Source organism: Phodopus roborovskii, unplaced genomic scaffold, assembly GCF_943737965.1.
Source record: "Phodopus roborovskii unplaced genomic scaffold, PHOROB, whole genome shotgun sequence".
Classification (NCBI taxonomy): Eukaryota; Metazoa; Chordata; class Mammalia; order Rodentia; family Cricetidae; genus Phodopus; species Phodopus roborovskii.
In genome coordinates, this window is record NW_026126460.1 from 26,884,133 (window position 1) to 26,900,052 (window position 15,920).

The following is a 15,920-nucleotide window of genomic DNA, read 5'->3' on the forward strand; positions in this document are numbered from 1 at the left end:
GAAAGAAGGGAGGGAGGGAGGGAGGAAAAGAAGGGAGGAAGGAAGGAAGGAAGGAAGGAAGCAAGCAAAGAAGGATCTGGAATTTTAATTTCCAGTTAACAAGAACACGCAGCCCTAACGGCCTTTTCGAGACACAGAATGAAATGAAACATAATGTGCACACAGAAAAAAGTGTGTGGGGGTGGGGGGGGGGAAACGGCTTATAGAGGCGGGGGGGGGGGGAGATCAACAGTGTCTATTATGAACAGAAAGACATTTCCAGAATTCATAAACACACACACTCTTCATTCCAAAGAGAGCTTCCGACTGGAAGGGATTACTCATGTCTCCTTCTGTCCACGTATATACAGTTGCAATGAAAGTCTGTGGCTTCTTTTTCTTGCAGCTTTGCTTCCATTCAATTACCAACTCTAAGCTGACAATTGGAAACACCCCAGTAGAATACATCCTCCTTCCATTTGAAAACCAAAAAAAAAAAAAAAAGGAAAGAAAGAAAAAAAAAAGAAAAACAAAAAAACCAAAAAATCAAAGCTACGATTAATTATTTAAAAGGAACTCAGCATCAGGTTTATATTACAATAGACAGTATCAGCAAGTATAACTATACAGTACAGAATACAGAACCTTCTATGGCACTATGATTCGTCTTATATTATTTTTCTGACTTCGAATCTTAAAACAAGGATCACACCCTAGACTACTCTTTTTTTTTTTTAAGCCTCCTTTGAAGAATTTGCTCCACTCTTCACAACAGAACATCGAATACCTCAGTTCCACATCGGAAAAAGAAAAAAAAATGATGTGCTGTGAGGAAAGTTACATTTTCATTAAAAAAAAATTACACATTAAATCAAACCCTATGTTAAATATTTAATACTCTCTCCACCCAACGTGAACAGTTCCATATGAAATAATTTACAGTGATGTTTCATGGAACACGGCTTCAGAATAGATGAAACATACGTTGTAAATGTGACGAGAATAAAGCCATTCTCTTGTGGCGGTGGTGGTGGGCACACCAGCTCACTGTGGCCAGCTAAGTCCTTAAGGTTCAAGATGAAGTTTACGCAGACCCATAGTCTCGGTGTCACAGTGCTTTCTTTTTGCTTGGCACAATATAGAACGTGCAGTTCAGTCAATGAACTCCTGAGGATTGTACAGAGTAAACAAACTGTAATGGATGCATCGTACCATCTATTGAAGAGGAAGACGTGAGGTCCTGCTTGTGAATTGTGAAATAGTTTGAGTCTGGGTACCCATGAGTGAAAGGAGGATTTTCTGAGGTCATTTAGGTCTTCATTCTGGAAAGGAGATGGAAAAAAAAAAATAGGTTACCATAGGTATCTAGTGAGGTTTATTCAATCACAATAAGGGAAGCTCACCCCACACAAAAGGGAGACTGTATGAGATCAACTGAAGTTATACACATAAGTAATAATATGCACCTACATGAAACCGACACACCATATTTAAGTTTCCTTTTGAAATCCAAGTGTTTATAGCAGCCCCAAACCAAAGTAGTCAATGCTACAGCAAACATATCAATGTGATCCATACGTTTCAGAGTTTTGCAACAAATAAATACATTTTTTGTAGTTATGTTTGAAGTAAAAATGTCCATTCTAGCTCTCATTTAAAATATTATAAAAACACAACATACAATTGGAGCCTACACTCAACCTTGCAATCTAGGTGTAAGAGAAGTTTATTTAGAAAAAGCATAACATTTCTTCTCCTCAGTTGGAGAAAACCCATCACTGTGAGGCATGACCTATAGTTCCCCTTCAGAAAGGAGATTCTATGAACCCCTGAAAATATCTTTTGCTCTCACGTTTTACCTCAGACAGTCCTTCAGACATACCAATTTTCCATGCACTCAGAATTTAATCTATACATATCAATACTCATAGAGTGCCCAGAAGAGTGTGCAGCAGGGTACAGTATCACACATGCTTGCTGAATGAGAAGATGGTTAAATTAATGTCATGGAGTATGCAAAGTTAAATTCTGCTGAAGTTTGCCTTCTGGCAGCTTCAGAAAGGCAGGGGAGTTTCATTATAAATAGACTGTGAAACAAACAGGTGAATTTCACAACAGGTGCACACAGGCAAAAAAAAAAAAAAAAAAAAAAAAAAAATCTAGATGCACAAAGGAGGGGAAGAGGGCTTCTAGCTAAGAACATTAGGGAAGTACCTCTCTGACACATTTGGCTGTCTTTGGAAGAAAAGGGATAATCCGGGGATGTGGAAACAGGGATTGTCACTCCAGTGTTTGTCCAAAGCTTGCCACATAGCAGGTACTTAACAAATGTGAGCTGAACAAAGGGCAGGCATGCCACAGACTTGCCATTGAAGACACGATAGAACAAGGCTCAGGATGGGAAGAGACCAGCAATGCGTAGGCCATAAGAGGGATGCAGCTTCATAGGACTGCTAAAGACCATAAGGGACAGTCAGAGTTAAATATACAGATCTAGAGCAGGTACATGGTGAAAATCTCTATGGACAGTCCAGGAGGTCTTTATCTAATTACAGGGATAACAAAGGCACCGCTTTCAGATAAGGTCAAGGCCCACAAGAGACGAAAGGCGGACAATGATTTCTAAAATTCACAGACACAAATACTGACCATTATAGCTCTCCCTCCCTCCCTCCCCCTCTCTGTGCTCTCCTGGTTTTATTTTCCAGACTGGGTCTCGCTGTGCAGCCTAGGATGTCTTTGAACTCATCATGATCCTCCTGCCTCAGCCTTTCCAATTACAGGATTACAGGTGTATACCCACAAGCCTAGCCTCCATCTCCTTTTGAATAGGTTGTGACTCTGATCCATTGACATTTACTATTTACATACTGGATTTCAGATAAGTCCAAGTTTACCAAACGAAGACTCTAATTTTATGAGGAGATTTCTATTTATTTTAAAACATTAACTCTGCCTCTAAAAGATAGGCTACTTTTTATTTACTAATAAAGACTCTGCATAGAGATGCCAAAGCAAAAACAAACAAGTGTCCTGGGTTTCTCCCAGAGACAGAACTTACTTCAGGGGGAGAAAAGGCCAGACCATACTTCCAACAGCCCCAGCTGGGCTATGATACTCACTGCCAAGTTTTGGGGTTCTCGTTTACTTTTAAGTTTCTCCTGAACCCCTGTCATAATATCAAGAGACAGCTAGACAGAAATTCACAGCTCTGGCCTTAAAATTAGGTGGGCCACACTACATGAAACAAGCTACGGCAAAGAAACTGCTAAGTATACAATACAGAAGGGTGGCGGAATGAACGAACGGCACATGGCGTGCTTTTCATTTCATATCTGGCTCTCCTCCAGACGGGCTGAAGGAACAGCTTAGGTTGGGAACAAACTGTACCCAGGTTTATCGCCACACGTGCCAAACTGCATGGGTCTACAGGGCAGAGACTAGGGGACCCTGGAAGGGGAGGCCAAAAGACTAAAATGCATCACCAGGTGCCACTCTTGTAGTTTCACATAAGCATGTTCAAGAAGCAGAGGGGGGGAGTCATAGCCCACTACTTTAAACAAGCCTTTTATATAAAACCTACCAACACACACTTCAGCCACAAGTATCACCTATTGGTGTCACCAACGTAGGAACTTAGGAAAAGATGAAAACTGGAGTTGATGTGGGGACGTCCCGGACGGCTATAGGGGATGTGTGAAGCTCCGTGCACTGGTGTGAACCTGTGACTGGGCATAAGGGCAAGTAGCTGCCAGGTAATGAATGACACAGACAACCCCAGTGAGAACCGTCCTTCACGTGGCCCCTATGGAGGCAGTATACTTATTGGGACCATGAAGCCATGGTCGGCAGCAGTGCTTATGGAACGCCTTCTCAAGCTCCCTTTTCTTTCTGCAACCACTTTCTCAACCTCAGGCATGGTTTTTCCCATCGTCTCTACAGCAGCTAGCCTTAGCTCTTGGAAAGCACCTCTGATCTTTAAGACAGCCAAAAAGCTCTCGCCGACAAATATGGTGAATAAAGGGATTGAATATGCATGGTTGATGGTTCCCAGTGACCTATATTATCTAAAGCCCAGAGAGCTTCAAGACTAAACCTACAAAGGCTTAGTTCTTCTCTTGCATCAGGGAGAGAGACTATAGACTTCACAGACCTCTCTGAGGCTTTGGGGACTTCCTATATCCTGATCACTACAATCTTGCAGTCTAGGCAGACTGAGCCTGCAACACCCAATGCCCGGGGAGGGGGAGTAAGCTTTAGATGCACAGGTTTTTGTAATTTAGGAATATGTTTAAAAAAAAAAAAAAAAAAAAAAAAAAAAAGGATAACTGTACTGGGTTCTTACAATCATTCAATTCAACAAATATCTTTGACAAACACAAATGCAATGATGACATAGCCTTGGGTACATGCAAGGTCAAATGTCTTAGATCTCTGCTGCCTACCTTGGTAGAAACTAGCCACCCACACCAAATGTGGTTATGCTACTTTCCAAATGTAAGAGATCACTGGCCCTATTCATAAAATGGAAAACAAATTCAACACATTTCCTCAGCAGAAGACACTGTGCAAATATCAAGCAGTAATGTCTGCCATACTCCCTCTGCACTTACATCTCCAGGGAGTAACTTCTGAACCCAGAAATGTGATGCACCTGTCATGAAATTTAGTAGCAGGAAACTATACTTTGACAAAATTTCACCACCATATCAGTGTCTACTGTACCCCTTGGTGTGTATCTTCTTGTCAGACAAAACCCACCTAATCCTGCTGCCAGAAAATGAAAAGTGTAATTTTTAAAGCATTATCGAAGAAGTCAACACTTGAACAATGCTACTTGAGTACAACAGATTATTGCATTATTTTATCCAGAAAGAATTTACATCTTTTGGAACTGTGCCCACTTAAACTATGCCTACTTGCGCTGAAAGCCAAGTACAGCTTTTGCCTCTTTTCACATTACTTTGAATGACTGATCAGTTTTGACTGTGAAAGTTGAAATCAGCATTCAGCTGAAACAGAGGTACAGTGGAAGGGTCTGTACTCTTCCAGCAACCCCCTTTAAGGTAGAGCCATCAGTAAGCGTTCTTATCTTGAGCTTGCATTTTTTAAACTTGTTGCCATTCTGTGGGGTAAAGTGCAACATAGTATTAGTGTCTGATCAGGATTAATATTCTTGATTCTTAGGAAACAGGAGGAAAAATAATGATTCAAGAGTACAGCCATAAAGTAACCCTCCCTCATCTAATGGTGTTTCCAAAAGGTCTGCAGGGCTCAGTTTCCTTCCATGGAGATCGCTGTTTGTAATATCTGTGAATTTAGCAACACAATTTCCTATCAATAAAATCCTCTACATAAAGAAATGTGTCAAGGTCTGGGAATGTTGCTAAGAAGGGAGATACTTGGTTCTTTTAGCATGTGCAAGGTCCTGGGTTCAAGCCACTGCATGGCAAAAATAGAGTCAAAACAGCACATTGGTTTTTCATTTAACATAAATGTGTTTTTAGGAAAGTTATAACACAGAACAATATAAGAAAACAGGAAAATCTAAAGAAAGAAAACACATCATTTATAATGCCTGACATTATATTCAGTTGTTCTAATTTTACAATTTACATGGAAGGTTTGAGGTTTTGAAATCCTGCACTCATTTTCGAATGTGTTTTTAAAAGACATTCTCCAGTATGGTAGATAAACCTAGAAAGAAATCAAAAATCAAGTACACCAGTTGCAAATGTCACATTGCAGTAAACAGTGCTTAATGATAATATTCATCACCCTACAATCTGACATGAAGAAATGGGAGCACCATTCTACTTGGTAGACTGCGGAGCTCTGTGACTGACACTCAGAGCTCTAATATCTGTGTCAGATGGCAGCACCCAAAAACAAAACAGCTCTCTGGAGAGGCAGCTCTGCCAATTCTACCAACCATCCACTGAAGGAAAGGGAAAGCTAAGTCCAGAGAGGTTCGATAGGCTGGGGCACAGGAGAATCTCTATGGTCTCTAGAAAGTGGAGTTAGCAAGTATTATGACAAGTTGAAGCTTTGGAAGAAGGGGAAATTAGGAAGTGAGACAACAGTGCCTTCCAGTGATCGCACCAAAATAGTTAGGGTTGAAGGGAAGTTAGAGGTCAGGGCTTAGATAGCTGCTACCTGACATTGAAAACTAGAAAGAAAACTTCTCTTCAGACCAGCCAAGACTGAGTTGGCAAAAGGCTGGGTTTTGTGGTCTGAGATGGCAAAGGGTAACCAACGAGCCCAAACCAATGCTTTAGTGGAGCTGCTTAAATAGCCCTCATGCCTGGTGCCAGTCACATGGGGAGAGCCGGTGAAAATAACAAAGTTGCTAGCCAGACCTTCATGAGCACAGGGTTGCCTGGGAGAAAATCCAGGGCGAAGTGCCAACATGTGAGAGGCCATCTCGCTCCAATTCCTCCTTTGTTCCTGCAAAAGACCTTTCTAGTGGGGCTGGTGACTTCAGGAGACCACCAAGGAAGAAAGGCAGGCTTTATTAAAAAAGAGAAGTCAAGATCTATCGAGGAGGCAACGGAGCCTTTTGGCTTCTCTGTGGCCTGCTGGGGTGAACGATGATGTCCCCACTGTGGGTCCCTCTTTCCCTAGCTTCCACTGTGCTCTTGAAACTTCTCAGAATGATTAGGGACGGGGAGAGAAATTTAAGCACGATGTCCCATTCTCAGTAAGTAAAGGTGTGCTGCCAAAAACTAATTTAAATAAAATTCAAAAATATTTGAAACTGAGGCTAGAGAGATGGCTCAGGGGTTAAGAGCACTGGCTGCTCTTCCAGAAGGACCTGGATTGAGTCCCAGCACCCACATGGCAGCTCACAACCATCTGGAACTCCAGTTCCAGGGCACCCAGCACCCTCTTTGGGCCTCTGTAGGCACCAGGAACGCACGTAGTGCATAAACACATACAGGCAAAACCCTTATATGTATAACATAAAATTAATTTTAAAAATCCCTTTAAAGCAAAGTGATTTTGCATTCCTTTAATTAATTATAGGGGAGTACAATTAATAAAGCAAATGGTATCAGTGACATAACAGTGTCCCCGGAAACGAGTAAATCAAAATGCCATCAATGTTTCCATCAATATCATGTTACTATGATTAATAATTTCTGTCAACTCGACAGATGTAGATTCACCCAGGGGACAATCCTCTGTGCATATTGCTGAAGGAGTTTCTAGATTAGATTAATTGAGGCAGGAAGACCCATTCGAAATGTCGGTGTGGACTCAGGAGTAAATGAAAAGGATGTAAGGGATTGAGCAACAGAATCTATCCATCCCACTCTGCTTCCTGACTGGGGATGTCATGTGACAAGTTCCCTCCCACTCCCACTACCCCACCATGATAGAATACATCCCTGAATGGTGACCTAAACTAAACCCTTCCATCCCTAAGCTGCTTTGGTCATAGCAATGAGATAAGGAACATGTACAGCCACATATTTGACAGGATTAAAGCAGAAAAGACTTAGAAAAATTCTCCGACAAGTCTGACCATAAGTGCCGTGGGGCAAGAAGTCTTTCACGCTTGTGGGGGTTGTTTCAACAGCATATTCTCTCTTACTGGAATTACATTCTAGTTAGTTCTGAGGCTTATATGTAACATCACGTCACTTTTGGGTTTGGGGTTTTATTTTGTTTATAATGGTCAGAACACAGAATTTATAAGTCTGGCTTGGATACAAACCAGTGGGCTTAAATTACAATAGCTTCCTTTACAATGTGGTGTAGAGAGAGTAAAAAGTGTTTGCAACACAGTTTCTGTAATTGGACAAAAGGGAAGAAGGTAGACATACAGCCAAATCCTTCCTTTTGCTCTCAACCAGGAAGAGGTTTCTCATGTACTCTCTGTCCCTTGAGTCTGGTTGCTCCAGGAAAGCAAACCCTTGACTGCATGTAAGTGTCCGGACATCCAGTTGTTTCCCAACCATCATCAGTTTTTCCATAACAACTTCTGAATCGGGCCCAGAACAGACATTCACACACTCAGCCCTGGATCTGCAGGGAACTGAGGTAACAATCGTTACCACAACTGACATCACTTTTGGCAGCAAGAGAAATAGGAAAACCTGTGTTTAATCTATTTCCCCAATTGCCTCAAATGTGAGCCGGAGTCCCCAGTATTCTGGTTGTGGTTGAGTTTATGGAAGATTTTGGTAATGCAAGAAAAGTCTATGGAACCAAAGAAAAGACTTTTAAAGGAACCACAGGGTACCTCAGCAGTGTGGCCTGATTCCAGCACTGTAGGTGGCTTAAACAGGTCTACCAGAGGACATTACTCCCAACAGTTCCTGGGAGTTCAGTGTGAGGAAAAGACTTTCACCCATTAAGCTCATCGAGCTAGAACATCTCCAGGAAACTCAGATGTCAAATCAAAAGGAAGGAGTTTTTCTGTTTGGCCATGTCTCCCTTCTTACTTTGAAGAGACTGCCAGGATGAGAAGCACGTTGTAGGGAATTTGCTCTTTGCTTGAAATTAAATGAACTGTTCTGGAGGACTGGGGAGGGTAACTAATAAATGTACACTTTCTATCCAAAACTAATTGAAAATACATAAGAATATGGCATTATTTCCAAATACATTAAAACACCACAGCCCTCCCTGATCTCAACTTAAGAATCTTAAGGAAATACAATTTAACAAAAGTTTATGGAGTATGAGGCTAAATTTTAAACATAACTTTATCGCTCTTTGGCCTTTTAGCTATGATCAAATGTAAAGGGAGTAAGGAAAGTTAGAAAACCATGCCACCCACATTTGAAAACTAAAGTCCAAAGCTAAGGTTCGTATGGAATGGGTGATGTTAAAGATGAGCTACAGGTATTCCTCACAATAAACCAGAGGTGTATACTTTGCCTGGTGTTCTATTTTCATTTCTATTGCTGCAATAAGACACTGACAACAAACAACTTAGAGGAGAAAGGGCCTCTTTTGGCTGACAATTCCAGGCAACGGTCCATCACTAAGGGGAAGTGAAGGCAGACACTCGAAACAAGTCACATTACAACCACAGTCAAAAAAAGAGACAAAGGCAAGCATCCTTGTTTGCCTGCTTGCCTATTCTCAGCTAGCTTTTTCCTTTCTCATACTGTTCAGGACCCCTTGCCTAGGGAATGGTACTGCCCATAATAGGCTGGGTCTTCTTCAATTAACAATCAAATCAATACCCAAAGATGTGGCCACAGGTCAGTAGGATCTAGACAATTTATTAAGACTCTACTCAAGTGACTCTTTGAGAATGAAAATTGAGCTACCAAATAGATTTGATGCTTGCTAATAACTGATCATTTTGTACATTTTCTCTAACTCCAGTTATTCACAGATTAAAATGTGAATGGAAACTAAGATGACTTCTATTACCTCTCTTTCTGTTCTATACTCTGTGCTCTTAGGCAAGTTACTAGCTCTCCTGTTGTTTAATATTTTCATCTACAGCATGGAATAATAATGATTGCGTAGGGTTATCATGGAGATGTATTGAGGTGATACATGGAATCCTCTTATTAGGCACGACAGAAGTCCTTAGTCTGTGGTTCTTTTGTGGCCACTCTGTTTAAGAACTAGAAATCCTCAGCACTCAGATATGCTCATGATAACTGAAAACACATCAGCTGACAATAGCTCATGAAACTAGCAAGCCAGAAGGGGTCCATAGACCACACTACCTAGGGCCACTGCCTAGAGCTGAAGGCAGAATTGGGACAATTTTGGAAGAGAGATACCTTTAGGAAGAAGGGAAGATGGCATGGGAAATGACAGAACAGAAAAGAAAGGCCGACAGCTCACACTATGCCCTGTGGTATGATTTTATATATGGAGAGGGCACAGAAGTAGTTAAAAACACCAAGACAGTGGTGCTCATTTGAGGTCTTAACGCTATTTGCAAAAGGTCACTTCTGCTTGAATAAATTAGAAGCTGGAAACCCCTTTGCCCTCTCTAACTGTGGTAATAAAAACTTTTACAAAGAAACTCCACAAACAAGCTTAGAGGGGTGTTCACTGGGGTGTTTCTAGTTCCTGAGGCATGTTTACCATTGTGGGGGAGGAACAGAGTGGCTTAGGTTTTAAATTCCTTCCTCCAAATCTCTCATCTGAAGGAACTGAACAGGACAGTGCCCTGACCAGTCAGGGCTGCCTGAGCGACTTGAAAAGCTGAAGTCGATGCCAGAGGCAATGAAGTCTAATTATTGGCAGCTGGAGGAGTGGGGGGGGGGGCGTTGAAAGATAATCTGAAAGAGTTGATAATGCATACATGGCTGCCTGCTACTCCCAGGCCTTGGAAGAAGACACTGGTGTAGATTCCTGACTAACTGCCCACAGTTCTTTATTGTCTCGCACAAAGAAAATTCTCTCTGCTGGTAAAAGTGGGTGACCTTTCACCTGCTGACCCCAAAGGTCCTGTGTCTTTGCTTTCATCTTTCAAGTCTCACTTCTGCTTGGCTCTAGAGAAGCACCCTCCCCTCCCCCTCCCTCCCCCCTGTGTGTTTGTGTGTGTGTGTGTGTGTGTGTGTGTGTGTGTGTGTGTGTGTTTGCATGCATATGTAGGCCAGAGATCAACTTTGTGTCATTCCTCAGGCACTGCATGTAACTTGTTTCCTTGAGACAAGGGTCTCTCAATGGCCTGAGGGTCTCCAAACAGGCTAGGCTGGCTGGTCAGTGAGCACCAGGAATCTGTCTTTGCCTTTCCAGAGGGGATGATAAGAGCACTTTCCATTGGCTCTGAGATTGAGGATGTTCTGATGGTTTCAAAGGCACCTTACTAATGTAGCTATTTCCTCAGGCCCTTGTACTTCATAACCTGGAAAAGTCCTTGACTTGGAAGTTACTTTGGCTACATTTGGAGGTGTAACATGTAGTGGTGAGCTGGTGGTCTGGTTGAGCCAAAAGATCCCTGAGGGCTATTGTGCCCAATTCTTACTAAGGAGACCTTGACCACTCTTAAGGCATCGTTACAAAGCTATATAGGTATATTACAGACAAATTGTGGCTTCCTTCATAGTCTTCATGTGCTAGTATTAGGAAGTTGGCCCTTAGGATTATCACTAAAGCATGAAGGCAAAGGAGGAAAGGTACCAATAGAAGAGATGAGAGTCTGCTGTCTATTCTGGCCTATCAGGACACAACAAACCAGGAAGAAGAAAGGCCTCGAAAGACAGGAGGTCAGCAGTGTTGTGACAACTAGGAATGCCTTGTTTAGCCTCCCTATGGTTTCAATAGGAAATGTTCTTGTGGGTTCATGTGTTTGAACACTTGGTCTGAAGGTGGTGACACTATTTTGCTTCCACAACAAAGTAGAGAAAATATCTGTCCCCACAATCATTTGGAAGCACAGGGAGATACAAGACAAAGCTACTGGGAGCAAAGGGACAGTTTATGTAGGCCACTTGTGACTATCAGTCCTATGTTTTGTCCTTAAGCATCCGGGAGTGAAAATAAAATTAGGAATTGGATTTTCACTATTCCAGAATCTGTTGATTTTTTTAGATCAATCCCAGTCCCTAATCTTAGACGAAGTACATCTAAATCACAATCACAATACTGTTGCTTAGATGTTCAAACTATCCACCTTGAAAGATGATTTACTACCAAAAAACAAAAACAAATAAACAAAAAACACAAAGGCAAACAAAGAAGAGGTATGATGTAAGACTGGGACCCGAATTCTAGTCGTTCTAGTGCACGTCTGCCTGGGAAGGTATTTTCAGCTCTGTTTTCTTTAAATGGATCTTAAAGAAAAATAAGAAAAAGGAGTGAAATGACCAAGGATTCAGGTAGCATCACCCACAAGGCTAGTAAGGGTTCAAAATTCTAAACACACAAAAACAATAAACGCAGAGAATAAATTGATTTGTAGATGATTAAACAGTAAGCAATTCAGGCTGATCCCTAAGGTAATAACAGTAATAATAGATCCGCCTTAAATACAGCCCCAGGAACTGCCATGGTCCCAGCATATAACAAAGAAATGACAGCTTCTTTTCTTTCCAGACTGTAGCCCAGAAGGCTGACAAAATGTCACACAATTTTGCCTTATTATCAGGCACTAATGGATTATAATGAATAATTTATGAAGAACCCAAAAGTAGGCTCTCCCTAATTTTGCTTTAAAAACAAAACAAAACAAACAAACAAACAAAAAATCACCTGAGGTTTTTACCCTAAACCCAAGCCACTAGTGGAAATGAAATGGCCTTCCTGGTCAAGTGGTCTCTTGGTGTTCTGTCCCATAAAACACGGATGTGATTGGTCAGTCTCTATGACAAGCTGGTTCTTTGGAGATGTTCCTCATCTTCCCAGTTCTCCTAGGAGCAATGCCCATTAGGAATCTTCACCACAGCTTCTAGAATCTCCATAGATTTCCCAATGTACAGGATCCCCTTCCTAAAGGCCCCAAGCAGGAGAATCAGCCTTGCACCAACTTGGGTCATTTCCTGCCTCAAATGCAACCAGTACTAACTTGAGGGCCATGCGACCTTAGTGTGCAAGCTGAGACCCTTCCTCATGGCCACTCCTCTCTGCTTTTGATTACTTAGTGCTTTACTAGCACTTCCTGCAATGGGAGAGCCAAGGGATAAAAAAGAGACTCAATAAAATTCAACTTCGTATTTTTTCCATTTGAAAATGCTGTAAAAATTGTTTTAAAAAAGTGTGTGTGTGTGTGTGTGTGTGCATGAGCAATATTTAAAATAACCTAGATGACAATGACACCGCTTCCAATTTCCATTTTAAATGTCTCTCTCTGGTTTCTATAAATGGTCACACTACCATATTAAGAGCTCATGGCTGATATGAAAGGAACAGCCCATGCGGCCCCATTCAGGACCCTCTGCTGATTGCATCCTGTTGTGCAGTTAGAATGACTACATGAGTTGCTCAAGTTCACGGAACTGGCTGGCAGTTAATACTGCATAAGACTAGAAATGCTGTTCCTCCCCAAAGCAGTGCACATTCTAGCCATGCACTAAGGAAACCAAATCTTACCAGTACAGCAGTATAGAAAAGTAAAGCAACCTTATTAGAGGGAGCAAGGCAGTGTGGTTGCCACAGTCAGTGCAGAGTAAATTTCAACCGATGGCAACGTGAGAATTACTGTGAAGGTGAATTTACAAGAGAAAAGGGATGCGAATGGTATAAGACTGTTCACAGGCACAGTTCACAATGATTTAATACGGGTCAAAGTCAAAGAAAACAAGTCGCGAAGACAGAGGGAAACATACTTCTCATACTTTAATGTACTTAAAGTGCATTAGAGTACCCCCACCCCACCCCTACTCACTACTCAAACCACCACCCCAAGAATTTGTGAGAAGAGAGATTCTGCTGACCAGGTCAGAGGCAGTGTCCAAGTCTCTGCATCTCTAACCAGCATACAATGGGAGCCAGGGATACTTGTTGGAATCCAGCAGTCTGCTGACCCCGCCCCCTGATGATGGGTGGGATGCTCATGGCCACGCTCAGGACTTACCTGGCTGTTCACGCTTTACCTGGCTGCACAGGGGACTCAGTTAACTGCATGTGCAAGTTTCCCTTTTAAAGCAAGCTCACCAAGTGCGCCTCTCTCTCTCTCTCCCTCGCTCTCTTCCCCCTTCTCTCTCTTTCTCCCCTCCCTCTCTTGCTCTGCTCCCCTCTCTTCTCTACCCTTGCTCTCTCTTCCCCCTCCCCCCTCTCCCTTTCTCTCCTCCCTACCAATAAACTCCACGTGGGCATTGAGTCTTGTGTTTGTGTTTCTTAGGCAATAATAATAGAAAAGAACAACATACTGGTCCGAGGATCACCCATGGTGATGGAAGGAAGGACCTACTACAAGGAAGGAAGAAAAACCCTCTGCAAAGTATAAAAGAATTAAAAGGCCCAGCTGCAGGGCTGATAGGAGGGTTACATCATCTCCATGTTCCTTACCTCTGTAGGGAAAATAGGCTTCAATGGAAGGGAATGTTCAACTGAGACATGAAAACAAAATAAACAAACAAACAAAAACTCCAAGAAGGTTCACAAAATGTTGACTAGAAAAGAATAAGAAAAATCTGTCTTCTTGGAAACTCCTGAACAACCCAGACTTAGATGCCTGAAGATGATACTAGGGACAACAGTCAGAATTCTCCAGAACATACTGGCTTGACTCCTCACATCCCTATGTACTCTCTCTCTCCTCTCTCTCTCTCCCTGTCCTTTCTTCCCATGTCAGGCTGACCAAGTTTCTACAGTGTTAATGCTTCAGTGTCTTAATTTTTATCTCCATCAAGAATCATATAATGGACCTTCTAGTTGACCTTATGACTTGAACACTGGAAGACATGACATGTTAAAAATGATTCAACCCTCAAATCTTAGTCTTCGCTGTGACCCTGACTTTCTGGCTATACATAGTACCGGCCTTCATCTAAAAATGCAGCAAGAGTTTCTTTCTTATGCACATGTCATAATCATTTCATCAGTCAGTCCTTCCCTCTATCTCCTTCTATGGTAATAAATTTAAATACATAGAAGGATATTACATATACCTTTTAAAACATAAAACAAATCTGCGTAGGATTCAGATTAATACAAAAGGCCAAAAGTTGAAGAAACTGGAACAGGGAAAAGCAGCAAAAATGGCAACTATGGTGGCCTGAATAAAAATGGCCACCATAGGCACATAGAGAGTAGCACCATTAGGAGGTGTGGCCTTGTTGGAGCAGATGTGGCTTTGATTGAGGAAGTGTGTCACTGAAGGCGGTCTCTGAGATCTCAGATACTCAAGCCAGGCCCAGTGTCACTCTCTCACTTCCTGCTGCCTGCCCATCCAGATGTAGGACTCTCAGCTACCTCTCCAGCACCAGATCTGCTTGTGTGCTACCATGCTTCCCGCCATGATGACAATGGACTAAACCTCTGAACTGTAAGCCGGCCTCAATGAAATGCTTTCCTTGTTAAGTGTTGCCATGGTCACGGTGTCTTTTCAAAGAAATAGAAACCCTAACTAAGATGATAACTCAATACATTTCTGTCTTCACAAAGTGAATGCAGATTGTTTTAGAATCAGAGGGTCTCACCTGAGACACACTGAGGACCATTGTATGACTGAGTTGCTTGGTAAAACAAGCAGAACTAAGCAGACATTTTCTCACAACTCAGTGAGATACATACAATCTGCACTGTAGTCATTTATAACCAAATAAACCACACTTTGATAATCCGAGGAGAAGAGCAGGTCATAAGAGACAGAATTGGGTTTGTTCAAAATGTAAGCATTGCTGCAATAACAAATGAGCAGTGTCTTTAGTTTGTTGTTGTTTTGTTTTGTTTGGTTGGTTGGTTGGTTTCTGTGGTCCTAAGAATTGAACCTGAGATTTCACATTTTAGATAAACTCTACCAATCTCAACCTATCCTCAACCTGGGAGAAAATTAAACAATAAACAATAAAAAAAAAAAACCCTTCAATTCTGAAAATTCAAAGGTGCAGGTATCAAAGTAGGCTCCTATTTTCCATGAACAGTCACCATCTTTCTTAATGGCAAAGACAATTCACCATGTAAGTGCCCAGGACCAGAAGCATAGAGAAATCTAGAAGCAATATATTTTACTTTTAATTGGGGGAAGTAATAACACCATGTTAATTCAAAGGTGCCAAAGACTAAACACTAAAGCAAACGGACAAAGTTTGTTCTCCATACAGACCAACCAGAAAACTGGTTTCTCCCCCCCCCCCCCCACCCACAGCTGGCAGTAATTGAAGACAGGGATTTGTTTGGGATATGGCTAAGGGGTAACTATTTGACTAGTATAATAGTGCTCGATTCTCAGCAGTAACCCCTCCCCCACCCCATGCCATTTCAATTTAATAATATTCTTAAAAACTCAGTCTGCTTTTTTAATGCTACAAAGCATGAATCGTGATTTAGAAAATAAGGTGATTTTAACATTGATG

General features: G+C 41.8%; 1 protein-coding gene across 1 annotated transcript in view; it reads right to left on the bottom strand.

Annotated features, from left to right (window-relative positions):
• Positions 1-856: 856 nt before the first annotated feature.
• The window catches only part of Irs1 (insulin receptor substrate 1), a 49,893-nt gene continuing 34,829 nt past the window's right edge, over positions 857-15,920 (bottom strand). The window contains exon 2 of the mRNA XM_051190568.1: positions 857-1,301. The gene's annotated coding sequence lies outside the window, so the exon portion shown is untranslated. The remainder of the gene's footprint in view (positions 1,302-15,920) is intronic.